This window comes from Brienomyrus brachyistius, chromosome 9 (assembly GCF_023856365.1).
Source record: "Brienomyrus brachyistius isolate T26 chromosome 9, BBRACH_0.4, whole genome shotgun sequence".
In the NCBI taxonomy this organism is placed as follows: domain Eukaryota; kingdom Metazoa; phylum Chordata; class Actinopteri; order Osteoglossiformes; family Mormyridae; genus Brienomyrus; species Brienomyrus brachyistius.
In genome coordinates, this window is record NC_064541.1 from 19,965,427 (window position 1) to 19,981,159 (window position 15,733).

Genomic DNA, 15,733 nt, shown 5'->3' on the forward strand with positions numbered 1-15,733 from the left:
TTTGTTGATTGCACATTGTCGTTTTTTGGGCACGACCCGTTCTGAGGTCAGAAAAGATCTCTTCTCATTTTTCTTTTTAAAATTGCAAGTCTGTTCAGTTCATTAAATGGGCCGATTAACATGCAAAATGCGCTGTGTTATAATAGTGAAGACCATAACACCATGACACACGGATGTCACAGTCAACGGAAGACTGCTGGAGGATGGTACAGGGGTGCTAATGCGAGTGAGCTGGTGTTTCTTTACATGGCCAGCAGAGGGCAGAAAAGTCAACCTGTCCTGGGGCTCTGTTGTTTAAGTAGCTGTTCCCCAAGTGGCTCCCATTCCTACCACTTTCACTGTCAGTACATGGGGGCAAAACAAGACCACAGTCAGTGGAAGAATGGGGCCTGATGATGTATAAAAAAAGAAGCTTGACTCAGGCCTGGCACCAGCTGTGAATTGTTGGGGGGGGGCACAGGGATAACTTGCCAGTGGTAAAAAGACGGTGATGCTGCCAGTGGTTCGATCTGCAGAGGAGATTTAATAAGTTTGACGGGTCCATTTTCCTCGGCTGTTTCCTGGTTCGCGTCTAAACACAGCAGCATTGCTGCAGTGGATGAACGTGGATCAAAAAGCTTGGGACAGAATCATTTCTGCACAAATACTGTTTATTCACTTATACTAATCAAGCAGTCCATTTTCAGTGTTCATTTTGTGTCTTTTCATATATGACAACATGAGTAAAAAATTAAAACTAAGCGAATCCTTTTTTCTTTTAACATTGATAAGCCTACTATTTTGCTATGCAGTAACCCATCTGCTTCCGGCTACTCGAGGCTAATTGTTTTGTATGCGGTTATTGTGGTCAATTTCACCCAGACAGACGTGATCACTATAAGTGGATTCCACTGTATCAAACTCTCCTAAACCTACGCCATTGCTTGTGATGGATGAATGGATACATGTTTTTGTAAATCTTATACAAACACCCAAAAAGATTCTCAAAACAAATGTGCCTCTGAGAGAAAAATGAAGGATTGCACTGTGGTCATCATATAATGTGCAGTACTGCGTACCTGACAGCCATTACATGTAATCATTAAGCAGGTGTTTCAGTAATGTGTACAATTCAGCCCATGTTATTTGTTCTGTTTTAATATAGGTTGGCTTTTTATAACCACTAGATGGCAGTATTGCACTGTTTCAAGTGGTACTTGTGCTAAATTTAGACATTACGAAACAACAAAACTGAAAGTGGATTATTCTTCTATAGATTCTGAATATAACTCAGGAACACTTGCCTGATTGTCGGAGGGTGTTTATTTAGAACTTCTATCCTTGTGCAGGCTCCCTTATGAAATCTGGTCTTCAGACTGGTGCGACTGAATTCCATCTGAGCTACTAGTGATTCTGGGAGCCTGGTTCCTCATGACAAACTCAGCATGTGACAGGAATGCTGGTGTTCATCACCGAAACCTATTTTGCACCTCAAACTGGAACAGTGCCTCTGGCTGCACCATCATGTGTTGCATGAAATGCCCTGAAATAAAAAAATAATCAACGTAAGCACTGTGAATATGAATAAAAACAATATATAAACTCCATTTTATAATACGAACGATGTATTTCAAGTGATACACTGTTCCCACAAATTTATATATATGAGTGTGTGTGTGTGTGTGTGTGTGTGTGACTCCCTGCAGGTTTTTACAGGTATAATTTTGTTGCTTTATCTGAAATATCAGCTGGAAATGTGGAAAAAGTCCATTTCGGGAAGGAGTGCTGTGATCTGCACGTGCAGTTCCAGTGCATCTAGCAGTATCAGGCTTATCTCTAGAGTTGAATGCCAGTCTACTGTTGCAGGAATTCCAGAGACAACCCACTGGCCTCGATGCAAATTCCAGTAAGAAGTGCCAGCACCAGTTGTTCAGGAATGGCTGTCCGAGGAGCATGCAGGTCCAAGTCTTCCCTCTGGAAATGGGATGCCATAGTTTAGGATTCCACGCAGTTGGGAACATTCCAAAGAGGGTTATTACCATAAAACAAGTTAATAAAATAATAAAATAAATCTGCTGAATGCAACAGTGTGTCTGTGTGAAAGAGTATTATTTTAAAGACACAAGCAACATAAAGAACTATTCTTTTTAGTCACATATGTTTAAATGAGTGTGAAACACATTTTTACATTTACATGGAAATATTTAGCAGATGCTCTTGACCAAAGTGATGTACAAACAAGGCGAATAGCACTTTGCAAACATTCATGCTTCTACGGGGTCAACTAGGCATAGATGCAGCTACAGTAGGTTGAGCTTCCAATGAATGTCCATGTACAAGTGTAAGCGGTATTGAAGCAGGAGCTACACAGCACCTACACAGCTATTCAACTGTTAGGCGCTCAGCAAAGGACTGCTGGTTGTCCATCATTACCCCTCGGCTCCAGGCATTCCTTGATGGAGACAGTGTGGATGATCCAAGCTGAACAGTGATGTCATGATGGATGGTTGGCTGGGAGGGAATACAAGAAGCCTAGTCCTGAAAAGAATGAGATGGAGGTGATAGTCCCTCATTCAGACTGCAACGTCAGCCAGGAACGCAGAGATCAAAGCAGGGACCATGGTGCAATAAGGAAAGAAGGTCATGTAGATCTGGATGTCACTGGCATATTAGAGATAGGAGAAACCATGAAACTAGATGATCTGACCTAGGTAATATAAAGAGACAGGAGGAGAGGACCAAGGACAGAGACTTGGGGAAGACCGGTTGTTGCCTGTTGTGATTTAGACACCTCTGCACCCTAAGGCACACTTAGAATAATCTGACTGACAAGTACGAGTCAAACCAGTGCAGAGCCGTCCCTGTGATGCCAAGCCTAGAAAGGGTGGCCAGGAGGATTCGCTGATTAACTGTGTCAGAGAGGTCTAGTAGGATCAGAACATGACTTTCTGAGTGTCTCAGTCGAGGGTCCAGGTCTGAAGCCAGACTGAAGATGGCCCAGGAGGTTCTTCTTTATTCAGAGATTTGACAGAGGACAGCACTTTCAAGAGTTATGGACAAGAATAGTAGGAAGAAGACTGGCTTATAGTTCTCAGTCTGTGATGGATTGAATGAGGGTTTTTTAAGCAGCAGTGTTACCTGAGCCTGCTTAAATTCAGCAGAGAATGTCCCGGTGAAATGGTAAGAGTTCATCAAAGGGGGAAGTGTTGGGGTAAATATAGGAGAGATGGCCTGGCGGAGATGGGAAGGGATGGGGTCCAAGGCACAGGTTGTGGGCTGGTGGGCAAACAAGTTAGAAACAACCGGGTTGGGGAGGGAGATTGAATGAGGGAGGCAAAGGGCTGTGAATGTGGGGCTCCATGCGGGTGGTTTGTGCAGAGAACTGGCTGTCAGTGGCTGCCACCCTCTCATGGAAGAAAGTGGAAAAGGCATGAGCAGGTGGCTGGAAGGGGGGGAGGAGGGTCAACGAGGTATTTAGGTATTAAAAGTAACATCAGCATTAAGAGACGCACTTCATTTCACCACCCAAAAAGCATGAAATGACAATAATTATTTCATAAAACATAGTATAATCGCATTGACTCTCATCATGAGAATTGGTTTAATAGATGGATATCTATCCATTGACTGACAGATTGATCGATCGATTGATTGATTCATTCATTCATTCATTCAATGACCTCCCTGGATTTTCATCTGAGCATGTAACATGTAACAGGCAATGAAGGAATGAAGAAGAATGGTCCAGGATGGGACACTGAGGAAGCATTTAGGCCGTGCGATCTGTGCTTCTCTGACAGGTTCTCAAGTTTCCTGAAGAGAGGTGGGGGTTTGGGGGGGGCTGTCATTTCCCTCAGCTGGGAGTAATTAATCCTCTCAGATCTGTCCCCTAACCCCAAGTGCAATGGCTGGAATGCACTCTCGCTTGGGGTGGCTGAGATGTTGAAAAAGAGTTGGGGGGGGCGGTGGGGAGATGGGTCCCTACAAAATGAAATTAAAGGGTGTAAAATGCAGGGAGATGAGAGAAAAGGAGCCGAGATGGAGAAAACAGGTGCCAGGCCAAGGTGCCCGTCTCTGCTTCCTACGCGTGTCGGATCAGCTATTGGCCGCTCAAGGCTTCGCTCCCCATGTCTTCTCACCCCTGGTGACTCCTCTCATGTGCTCTCGTTTGTGGCACCTGTCCAGCATCTGCTCCTCCTGATCTATAAAACAATGCAGTCTGGTTGGACCCACACCCTATGAGTGATTACGGGACAGACAGCTGGCAAGTGACGCACATTGTAGGCGGCGCTGTTGGAGTTTGGGAGAGGTTCTGCTCCCAGGTTAGCAAGGGAGGCTTTCTGAGTGGTGGGCAGGCATTTACTCTTATGTGTGTTTTACATTTAAACTCAGACGGATGTAACAATGCATTATGTAATAATGCCACATTATTTAATAACTACACTAAATGTAACAAATTTTCATCACATAATGTAATGTTATTACATAAAGTGTTATCAGCCACCATGTAATAATGCATTATGCAATAACTGGAAGCAATGCAACAAATTTAGACTACATTATAATTTTGTATTGCAACATTATCCTGTTCACGGTGTGTGACAACGCATTATGTATGAACTTTAGCTTATTTTAAATGCTTCGTCATGGTTAGCTGTGGGTCATTTTTCCACTAGTTCAAATATGGATTATGAGCATTCCTGGTCAGTAAACCAGTGTCCGAAGACTAACGATTTACGCACTCTTGGCAAAACAAAATGGATATTTGATTAAAATCCAATTAGTACCCGACAAACTCTTCTAAGATGCTCATCATTGACCGTATGCATTTTGATGGTCTAAAAATGGTGTGGCTCGATTTCAAGCCATTAATCGTTATGAGGTATTTATCCCTGGCACGTAAAGCCAAAGGACTCCTCCTGGCGATCAGCACCTCCGATCCGGTCTGTTCCCCGGAGGCCGCAAGCCACATCCAGTACAGTCCACTGGGCTGCACTTCTGCAGAGTCGTCCCCCTTAGATACTAGCGTGATAAATTGTGAACAGCTGGAGCACGTAGATCCTGAGAGGATGAAAGGGGTGTTACCCCCCCCCCCGACCCTACTCCACCCCCACCACCCAGAGTTATGGAGTGCCTCTCTCCAGCCCTGCAGGTGGCCCCGGCGGCTCCCAGTGGGCCCCGGAGTGACGATTCATGAGGCTCTTGTGACGAGTGCCTTTTTCGGTAGTCGGGTGTTTTTATGAAACATCTGCAAGCGATGGAAAAGCGATTTGGAAGACCATCACTCAGCGAGCCTTTCGGCTGCTGTCTGGACATTCCGATAAGAATCTGTACATTCGCCCACCGAAGGTGAAACACGGCTGAGATAAATAACAATGGATATAAATATATGGATATAAATAATGCTTTTTAGTCCTCTTCTGTATTTAACCAGCGTTGAGCTAAACACAGAGGCATTTCAACACAGTTTCTCACCGAACAAATGATTTCCAGCATTTTCAATGTAATGTATTATACGGTGGAACTGATGTAGAATGATTAAGCAAAGTTGCCTTCTTGGAACGATTATATTGACTGCAGGAATACAGTTATACTGGCTAATACAGTGTAGTTTTTTAAAACATTCATCTGTAAAAGAAAATCAAAGTACAAGAAGTTAATTGTAATATTATTACGAGCTTCACAGAGCACGAGTTCAACTTAAACAAAACGCATGAGAGTAGGTGGGCCTTTGGTTGCTATGGAGACTTAGAGTATGCAACTCAGCAATCAGCCGGCGTTAAAGGTCACATTTCTGGTAGTTTAACTTGTTTTCCTAACATTTAGCAGGCAAACCAACTAGACTGAGGGAAAGGAAACATCTTCAGTTTATTGGACCTTTTGTTCACTTTCTGATAATATTATGCTTGCATGCAAATGTACAAAATTACAATATAATTAAAATTTCACTCAGGGTTAATATTGTTCAAGCTCACGATCAACCAACTCAGCCAATGCAGTACTGACACAGGATCAGCTAATGGTCCAATCAGTGTATAGCTACAAATGGGTGTTGAAGGCTTACATTAGCGGTCCCAAGAGGTCAGGTTTGCTAAATTCACATGAACAGTACATCAAGGTAAAGACGGCACCACCAAAAAAATCCCACACGTATTAATAAATAGCATAATTCTAAAAGAATTATGAAAGGGTACAAATCATCCTCATTGTGTGAACAAAGGTCAGATGACTGAGGTTTGCAGAACAAACTCCTGCTGTATGTGTGAACGTCCACATATCCCCTTCCACATATATTTACCAGCCTTTTTCAGTGTAATCGATCCCCTCTGTACGACCGTTTATGTATCGGCTGTGTATATACAGTAGTACTGGATCTGTGAATTTCTTGGTCGCTGGAACACAGATGCAAACGTCTGATTCATTTCTCACAATACACCTGCATGTTTTATGGTAGCCCCTTACAGTATGTTGCGTGGACGAACTGCTTCAGAAAATACCTGGCATTCGTCTTCAAACACTCGTTCCTCTCCCATGGGTGAAAAGAAGCTGATCTGTCATGGTTCAAGGCCAAGCACCTCATCTGCCTCCAGGGCTTCATGAGAATCAGTCTTGACTACAACGTTAGAAAGACCGGTTCTGAGTTAACAATAAAAATGTGTTTGTTTAATAAGACAAACAAAAACAGGAAACAAAGACGGGGATTCCGAAGCGAAGACGATTGTCAGCTGAACAGAAGCAGTCAAAAGACAGATAGATGGTGAAGGGCTCTTTGAAGTGACATATAAAAATGTGAAGAGCTGGGCAGCTGTGGATTTATGACGATGACAAATCTGCATATAATCGACGCTAATCTCACAGGCCTTTGCTCTCTCTGCAGATGAAAGACTCACCCTCCTCAAACAGTCACATTGATGATCAGTGATGTAATCTAAACAGTGGGAAAAGACGTGCCGTTCAGGGCTTTTTGGTCCACGGTGGACTTTGAAGACCAATTGCTGGGGTGGGCGGGGGACTCTTGGTTTTGAAGCCGTAACCCGGGCCAGCCGTGGGCTGACTTTAAATGCTTTGCACACGCTGTTTAAATGCTTCATGCAATGGGCCTGGGGGATTTGTTGCTGGGGCGAGTATGGGGGGAATGCAGAAAAGTGAGCACTCAAGATCTCAAAATGTTGTTGTACTAGCTGCAATGACAGCAAAGCATTATATTCTTAAAATACTTATTAGAATTTTGATCCTGTGGCTAGACCAGATGTCACTAGAATAAATAACTCATAGTCTTTCATGCCATAATGTACTCAGTCTATTAACCCTTTAACACGAACCAGGATGACGTCTAACTGCATGCACTAGGTGGTGCTGTAACCTTTCACGAAACGCCCAAGCCTTGGGTCTTAAACCTTGTTATCACAGCCAGGAAGCTCCAGAGCGAGATGCCACGGTTGGTTCTGCGAGAAGCACTGCATGACACATTCACTGCAGATTCCAGCTGTTCCTTAAAAAGGGCCACTGATGATTCCCTGCAGTTCAGCAGCATATTTAATTCAAAGCGTAAGCGTTTGATTGGCACTTAGATTACAACACTTGGAAAGGGGTGAGAGGAAAACAAAAATAGGGTGGAACATGTTCAGATGCGGAGCATGGGCGCACTGCAAAAACCCACACAGGGCACGCCCTCTTATCCAGTGCATAACCAGGTCCTTCAGGCTGGAGACGTAGGCAGTCTAGGAGACGTAGGCAGTCTATAGTGAGCAATGAATACTGATAACAAGCTGGCAATATGAAGTATTTAATTATAAAAGTCTTTGTGATATTTTGAATCAAGCACAAATTAAGTCAAAGGGTCATGTCATTCAGAGAAAAATGGAAACTTAAAAAAGGTTTAAACACAACATAACATTGAATGGGATTTTTTCGATGTGGACAAACAAAACATGCCATTTTTCTAAACGTTAGACGTTACAGTGATGGTGTAATCAGTAACACTGCAGCACATGTCAGACTGGGACCTTAGCGAGACGTCCAGCAGCTCTGGTGTGATGGAACCAGTTCTGTAATTTGCAAGCGCAGTGACTTGTGAGTGGAAGGCCTACAGGCCAAGTGGGGGGGGGGGGGGGAGGCCCCACCCGCTTGTTCTTGCCCGTGTGCTCTGGGAACACGATTATCCCTCGCAGTGTGTGTTCCCGGGCGCGGCCTGCGGACATGAGAGCCTGAGCTACCAAACCGCCCGCATTTGGGAGGCGGATAATCTGGATAATCTAGAATATACGCCTAAAAGGAAGAGCAGAAGTGGAGAAGGCAGATACCGGAGGATATTGGAAGTAATGGAACGGAGATGCTGTGGTTATTAAATGTAGTTTATGAAAGGCTGCGTGACATTCTGTGCATAGCAGGTCATGTAATAAACACAGAACTAGGCAGAGTCACGTTTTCACACTGCTGTGCGATGGCACACTCCTCAGTCAGTGAATGTCAATTCACAAGACACAAGAGCAATAAATAATAATAAACAATACTGAACATTTTACATTTAGTATGTTTAATTACCATCTATTCGTCCCTTCTTCCTGGGTAGGATGTTAATCTACATGCAGCTCTGCAAGCAGGTCCTACAACTTAAAAGGGAATTTGCAGGCTGGTTGCAGGATTTTCACTCCAGCCACTGGAAAAAACCTCACACTGGTCCATTCAGACTGGTGTGGTGCTGAGGTATCGTCTGCCACATGGCTGCACTCTCATCCCTGAGGTGGATCGTCGTGTGGGGGGTGCGGCACCGAGCTGTCAGCACTTCCTCCTCACGTCTACCTCTCTCATCCATCTTCCATAACTGTTTATCTGGCATTGGGTCACAGGGTTGGTCAATCCTATCCCAGAATGCAGTGTGGACAAGGGAGAGGATAGGCAGGAGTTACATGCCTTTAAGAGCATCAGATGTAGTGTTGTGATAGAGCAGGTCATTTATAACGTTTCAGTTAACTAGATGCAGTTAGTTAGTGTATGAGGGAGCCACATAATCTTTTGACATCTGTCTCTCTCTTACTTAAGCTTTATTTTAGCTGCCTCAAAACTCACTAACAGATGGAGAATTTACATGTAACAGTCTTATTACCTTGTAAATAATCTGTAGGGTTTGCAAAGCACCCCGACGCTTTTGATGAAGCAAATTTTATTAACCTCTGGACCTTTTCTGCATCCTCCTGTGTTGAGTCACACCCACAGGACTCTCTGTTTGTAGGAGCTGTCTGTTATACCTAAAGACAATTCCAGCTGAGTGTACTCATACACATATAGAATTAAAACTGAATATACGTCCTGTATAAAGGCCTGTCCTTTCCTGCCGAAAATCACGATGAGCTTTGTGCCTCATCTTTTCTTCTTATTGGCTTCAGTCTAATTTGTCACCCCTATACTCATAAAGAAAAATATTGCATGTAGTCGCTATACTTGAAATAAATCACCGTTAAGCACCCATAAATCATACCAATTCACTTAGTAAATCAATGTCACAATGTTACCCCCTAACCAAAAAGCATCTGGGACGATTTCCACCCTTATGACAGACACAGAAAAGCTCCTTTTCTTTATCTGTGACCACGCGACTGACCTCTTCCTAACCCCCCTCCTGCGTTCTGTTGCTGCCGACCCGAGGGAGCACTCTCGCTCCAGACATGGAGGGGAGCTGGGATGAACGGGGCTGTCCGTGTTCGTACACCTGCTGGAGCGCAATGCTCCTCCATCGGTCTTCAAAAACCCAGCAGACAAGGCTGAGTTAGAGGAAAGGATCAGGGACGTCAAAGGGCGTTCGGAGAGACTCACGTACGATGGGTTATAAAGCTGCCATTCTATTGCAGATCTACTTAATAAGAAGACGTATATGACGATAGCCGCGGTTAGCGGGAAATCTTTCAAGTTTGGAAAAAAAAACAGGGATTCATAAAAGACAAAGGTGTTATTACAGTGCGATGAGAAGCACCTTTAAGGAATGTTGCCATATAAAGAAGACGTTCAGGCAATTCAACCTTCGGCTTGGCATTCAGGCGCCAGACAGGACATCAGCTTTAACACGGACACAAAACTGGGGAAATGTGCAAGATCCAGTAAAAATCAGCAGAATTGCCACAATTTATAGAATGTAGAGATGTGATAATGTCGGGATCTGCTGACCTGTTGCAAAAGCACTTCATTCTGAGTTTACTGGCAGGAAAAATACATGAGTCAGTGGCAGTTCATAAGCTTGTCATCAAACGACATTTTTCCTTGGGGGGGGGGGGGGTGTTCGGGGTTCTTCAATACATGGGGTAGCGGGGCCTTGTATTGCTATAATTTCAACTGAAACCTTCATTCAGTCAGATGGCATCAAACACCAATTCTCTTTCCACCATTATCTGCACGACACATCAGTCATTGTCATCAGTGGTAAAGATTCTGCTGATAGCAGAAGTCGGTGTATCTTTAAGAAGAATAATGAGAGAACTAACTGCATACAGGTTGGGAAAAAAGAAAACATCTGGGAACTTTTACCTTCAGCTTTGCAATATTTGCTGCATCTGCAATATACACTTGAAATCTATATATTTTTACTTTTGTCAGAACAATCTTTCTGTTTTAAGATACTGTATGTTAATCCGATATATTAATCCACGTTAATAATCAATCACAGCAATAAGTAAAATTATTTCATTTTTAGATATTATTCTCATGGTGTGCTACAGATCGGTAGTAACCTTGAGCAATATTCTGAACTTGAACGATGTCAATAAAACAAAAAGAGTTTCGGTAAGTTGATAATTGTATTTTTTATCTGAGTTACAGCAAACAAGAAAATAAATCAATTGTTTGGTGTAATAAGGAGTTTTATTCGGGGGGGAAGGGCGATTCCAAGGGTCTCTGAGTGATAGGGACCCTAAAAATATAATTGTATTAGTCTGGGTTGGGGGCCCAATATGATGGACTTTCATGGGACCCAAAATTTCTAGCAGCACTCCTGGGTGTAATATTTAATATTTAATATCAATAATTGACATTTGTTGGGTTTCTATATGTTTTAAATCATCTGCAATTCAAGAAGTAAGATTTGCTGAGCTGTAAATTTGGCTAAAGTGTGTTAAAGATCTTCAATCATCACTGAACATCTACAGTAAGAGCAGATCTGTCCCACATTGCTGCTTACTGGCTAAAGTCATTATTAGCATGAGAAATACAATCACTTATTATTTTAGGGGCTATTGGTCTGTTAAGCCGACCGCAGAGACCCTGTGGGAAATGTGCTCGCCAAGAAAAATGTAAGCTGATCTGGCAACATCTATGCTGACAGATCAGTAGATTTCCTTCTTCTATGCTAATAGAATATCTATTTAGTCTATGCTGACTGATATTTTTAGTTATTTTCTAACCTTATATTTTCAAATTAGACACACAAGTAAGAATACTTGCAAGGAATATGTTCACAGTATGTGTCTTTCTGTTACCTCCTGCAGACGCAGGAAGCTGTAAGGTTTCGTCTGGTCGGGATCCACGTCGCTGTTTGCTAAGCTGGACGTGCTTTTTGTGCATTTCGGACTTGAAAATAAACCTTCGCTCCATGTGCACTAAACAGTCCTTAAGAAAAGCACCCAAACCCGAAATAACCGAGCCCACAAACTGGTACTTTTGCAGTGTCACCATTAAAAATCTTAATTGTTCAGACTGTTTAAGTAGATAACACTGTGGGGGTGGGTAAGTAGGTCAATAATAAAGAAAATTTGGTAACACTTTACTAAAGCAGTCACTATAATGCATTATAGATACCTTCATATTGTAATGCATTAAAATTCATTCTTAAAGTACTATAAATAGAGCTATAACTATTTATAAAAAAGGCATAACGCGTTTATAGCAATATTTATAATGCATTATGAATGCTCTGTGAAGCTCTCATCTATAATGCACTATAAATACCTTCATGTATATATTATGCTTTTCAGTAGGCCTATATAAAAGGATTTCTTCATTGCTGATTATTAGACAGTTCAGTTCAAGCATGCATTTATACAGCATTAACTATGCATTTTAGTAAGAATCGGGTATTTCCAGAGAAAATATCAATGCATTTAAAATTGAATTTACAATAGTGCAATGTTAAATTAAAGTATTATAATTCTTTGTACTGAGGTAAAACTTATTTGTTTACTATGCTTCCATAATTTAATTGATTTATAAAAAATGGTATACAACCCAGCGATTTATGGATCATAAAAATGGTTCCCTCTGAGATTGTGCCAGTGGTTTGAAATGCTTGGCAGTTTACAGTAAGTTGGCTGTATTAGAGTATTATAGAAGTACAGCCACCTGTGTCTGTGTCTCACATACTTGGCTGACTGTACTGCAACTGTGGTGGCTATCTAGACCAGTGATTCCCAACCGGGGGTACGCGTACCCCTAGTGGTACGCGAGCACATTACAGGGGGTACGTGGAAAAAAATTTTATATTTAATTTCCCTGATGATGGGTAAATATTATCAGCCATTCCATTAGCTGTGCCCTGGTATAGAAAGAAAATCTATCTGGGATGTGTTGCTTAATGAATTAAATGTTCAAGTTATGGAGATTTAATAAAATGTTTTAAATTTGATAATCAGTTGTACGTTCTACTTTTATTGAATCATCAACACATTTGACAAAGGGGGTACTTGTGGTATGAGAAAATCTCTCAGGGGGTACACAATTCAAAAAAGGTTGGGAAACACTGATCTAGACCAATGGAGAGCAACACTTCTCTTGAGGGGACACAAATAATGCAGTATAATACCATTGTGTGTTAATAAACCACAAGTCAAGCGTCACTGATCTCATGTTTGTTCATCATTAATGAATTGTCACACATCTTTTATCTCAAGCAAGTACTAAACTTGTTAGTATTTCTGTTAATTCTCTAAATCTTTGTAACTTGCAAAGGAAGTACTGAAGGAACAAGTCATGAATAACATAAGTGAAATACTGATGTCATTATTAATGAATCATGACACATCTTTCTTCTTAAGTAGCATCTATATTTGTCCATGATTTGTACTTCAGCAGTAGCTGAGTCACTATTAAGTATTTTTGCGTCACATCAAGACAAACGGGAGCATATGAGTCATTCACACAGACTCATTTCCTTAGCATGTCAAGTAAAACATGGTTTGAACTGTCGATTTAGCCTCTAGGTACTTAATCAGATCAGCATTTAAAACTAACCAAAAACTGAGTAAAATATGCATCTTATCGTAGAAGCTGATCGTTTCTTATGAGTTAAATGTAATACAGTTTAACATGCCATATTGACTGCCTATGTTGTAAAAATAGTTTTAAAAACCTTCAAATCAGAGCAACAAATGACATCATTTTAATGTAGGCCTACCTACAAACGTAAACTTGCGATACTTATTCATTTCTGACAAAAATGCTACTTGCAAGAAAGTACAAGCTAAGTTTGCAAGCTAAGATTTCGAAATGACAAGTAAAAGAGGTCATTGTGTTGTAAGTTGGGTTGTTATATAATTTTTTTAATCGCCACACTGGCGATTGATGGCACATAGAGACTCACTACAGGGACATGGGAGGAGAGTCCGTTGCGTTACCATTAATAACTGCACTGTATCCATTCAAAGTTTAAGAGGCAGAGTTAATTAACTAATAAGTATGAAATTATGTCCAGTAAAGTGTGCTTTGAGCATTATGCTATGGGGGAAATGCGTACCATTTAACTTTCAGATTATGTGTTTTTGCACGTAATAATTATTAATTGAATTGCGCCCAGGGGGCGGCATGGTGGTGCAGTGGTTAGCACTGTTGCCTCACACCTCCGGGACCCGGGTTCGAGTCTCCGCCTGGGTCACATGTGTGTGGAGTTTGCATGTTCTCCCCATGTCGTCGTGGGGTTTCCTCCGGGTACTCCGGTTTCCCCCCACAGTCCAAAAACATGCTGAGGCTAATTGGAGTTGCTGAATTGCCCGTAGGTGTGCATGTGTGAGAGCATGGTGTGTGAGTGTGCCCTGCGATGGGCTGGCCCCCCATCCTGGGTTGTTCCCTGCCTCGTGCCCATTGTTTCCGGGATAGGCTCCGGACCCCCCGCGACCCAGTAGGATAAGCGGTTTGGAAAATGGATGGATGGATGGATGAATTGCGCCCATTCATCACCAGTTATTATAATCGAGACAGCTTTCGACTGTGCAGCGGAACTGTAAACACTGAAATATGAATTACAACTGCCGTAAAGACATCTGGAAAAACCAAATGTTGTAGCTTGATTTTGTTGAAAGGTACAGCCGGAAAAATAAATACAAAGCAAACTTCACCGCGGCGTGGGAGTTAAGGTTAAACCCGAATCCGCTTTCAGGAATAACCTCCCTGGGATTCTTGCTTGAAGATGTATTGAAGATGATCAATTCTGATATAATTCTGAAATCAGGTTCAGGTTTAAAACTTAACTCCCACACCGCAGTGAAATTAGACGTGGCCCAATTTCAACGCAGTCTTACGTCGTTTTTGTGTTTGCTACGATTATCATAGTTTAATGTAGATCATTTGTTTTCTAGAACTGATCTTTTAAAGACATTTTTAGCAATTACTTTCACTGCCTCCTTTGACAGGTCAGTGGGTAACATAGTGATAGTTAAGGGTATATATTTATTGTCAGGATTGCCAGTTTATGTCCCTGGAGACTAAAATAGCTAAAAAAGGTAGGCCTACTTCAGTAATTACCATTTAACATATAGCTGTATAAATGAACAATGTTCTGGATTTGGTTAAAAGCATTGAATAGCCTGCTGGATAATAATGCCATCATCAATTCTCGCTTGCCAACGGTTGCTCTTTTGTTTTCTGTAACCTTGTATAGTTGTTTAGTTGCATTTAAGCTGCGTCTCCATTGTGAAGTGAAGAGCAGCCGGCCTTCGATTATAACGCATGTAAATTTTGTCGTTGTGTGACTATAACCTTCAGAGGTGGTCATCTAGTGCCTGAATTCAGATGGATTATTTTGCGGGCATGTGAGGAGCCGATCTCACTGTCCGGTAGTATAAAGTCGGTATTGTCAGCCTTAGGACCAATACCTGCAGTATATCTTTCTGAAAAATGTGGAGAACGTCACTATTTTTTCAGTGCTGTACGATGTATGTCTGTGACCGGCTGGTCAGCCTGACCGTGTGCTTCTGGCCATGCCGGCGTGTGACGGTCACAGGACCACAGACACCCGGAAACCGCCGCCCATCGGAGGGCGTGTGTGACGTCATGACATCAGCACATTCAGGTGCGCATCCTCGTCACGAGAAAATATGCAGAAAAGTAATTCATGGTTTTTCGGTGGCAGCTAGTTGGGTGTCTTACGGCTCACACCTGCAAGTTAGGGTATAATATGCGCAATTGAATACGTGATATGAGTTAATTAGCTACACACCTAAAGGAATATATAGATGTAGGGAATCGTTTAGGTGGATGGTCAGGGAGTAGAAATTTAGACGGAATATGTAGTCTTATGTACCAGTTTTAATATTGCTCTGAAATCAGCGAGCACAATCTTTTCTACAGTTTAAGAAATACTTCTGAACTTGTTCTTTTCATATTGAATAAATCAGACGGTCCATCCATCCATCCATCCAGGTTGCAGGGGGTCCGGAGCCTATCCCAGGAGCTACGGGCATGAGGCAGGGAACAACCCAGGATGGGGGGTCAGCCCATCGCAGGGCACACTCACACACCAGTCACTCACACATGCACACCTATGGGCAATTTAGTTACT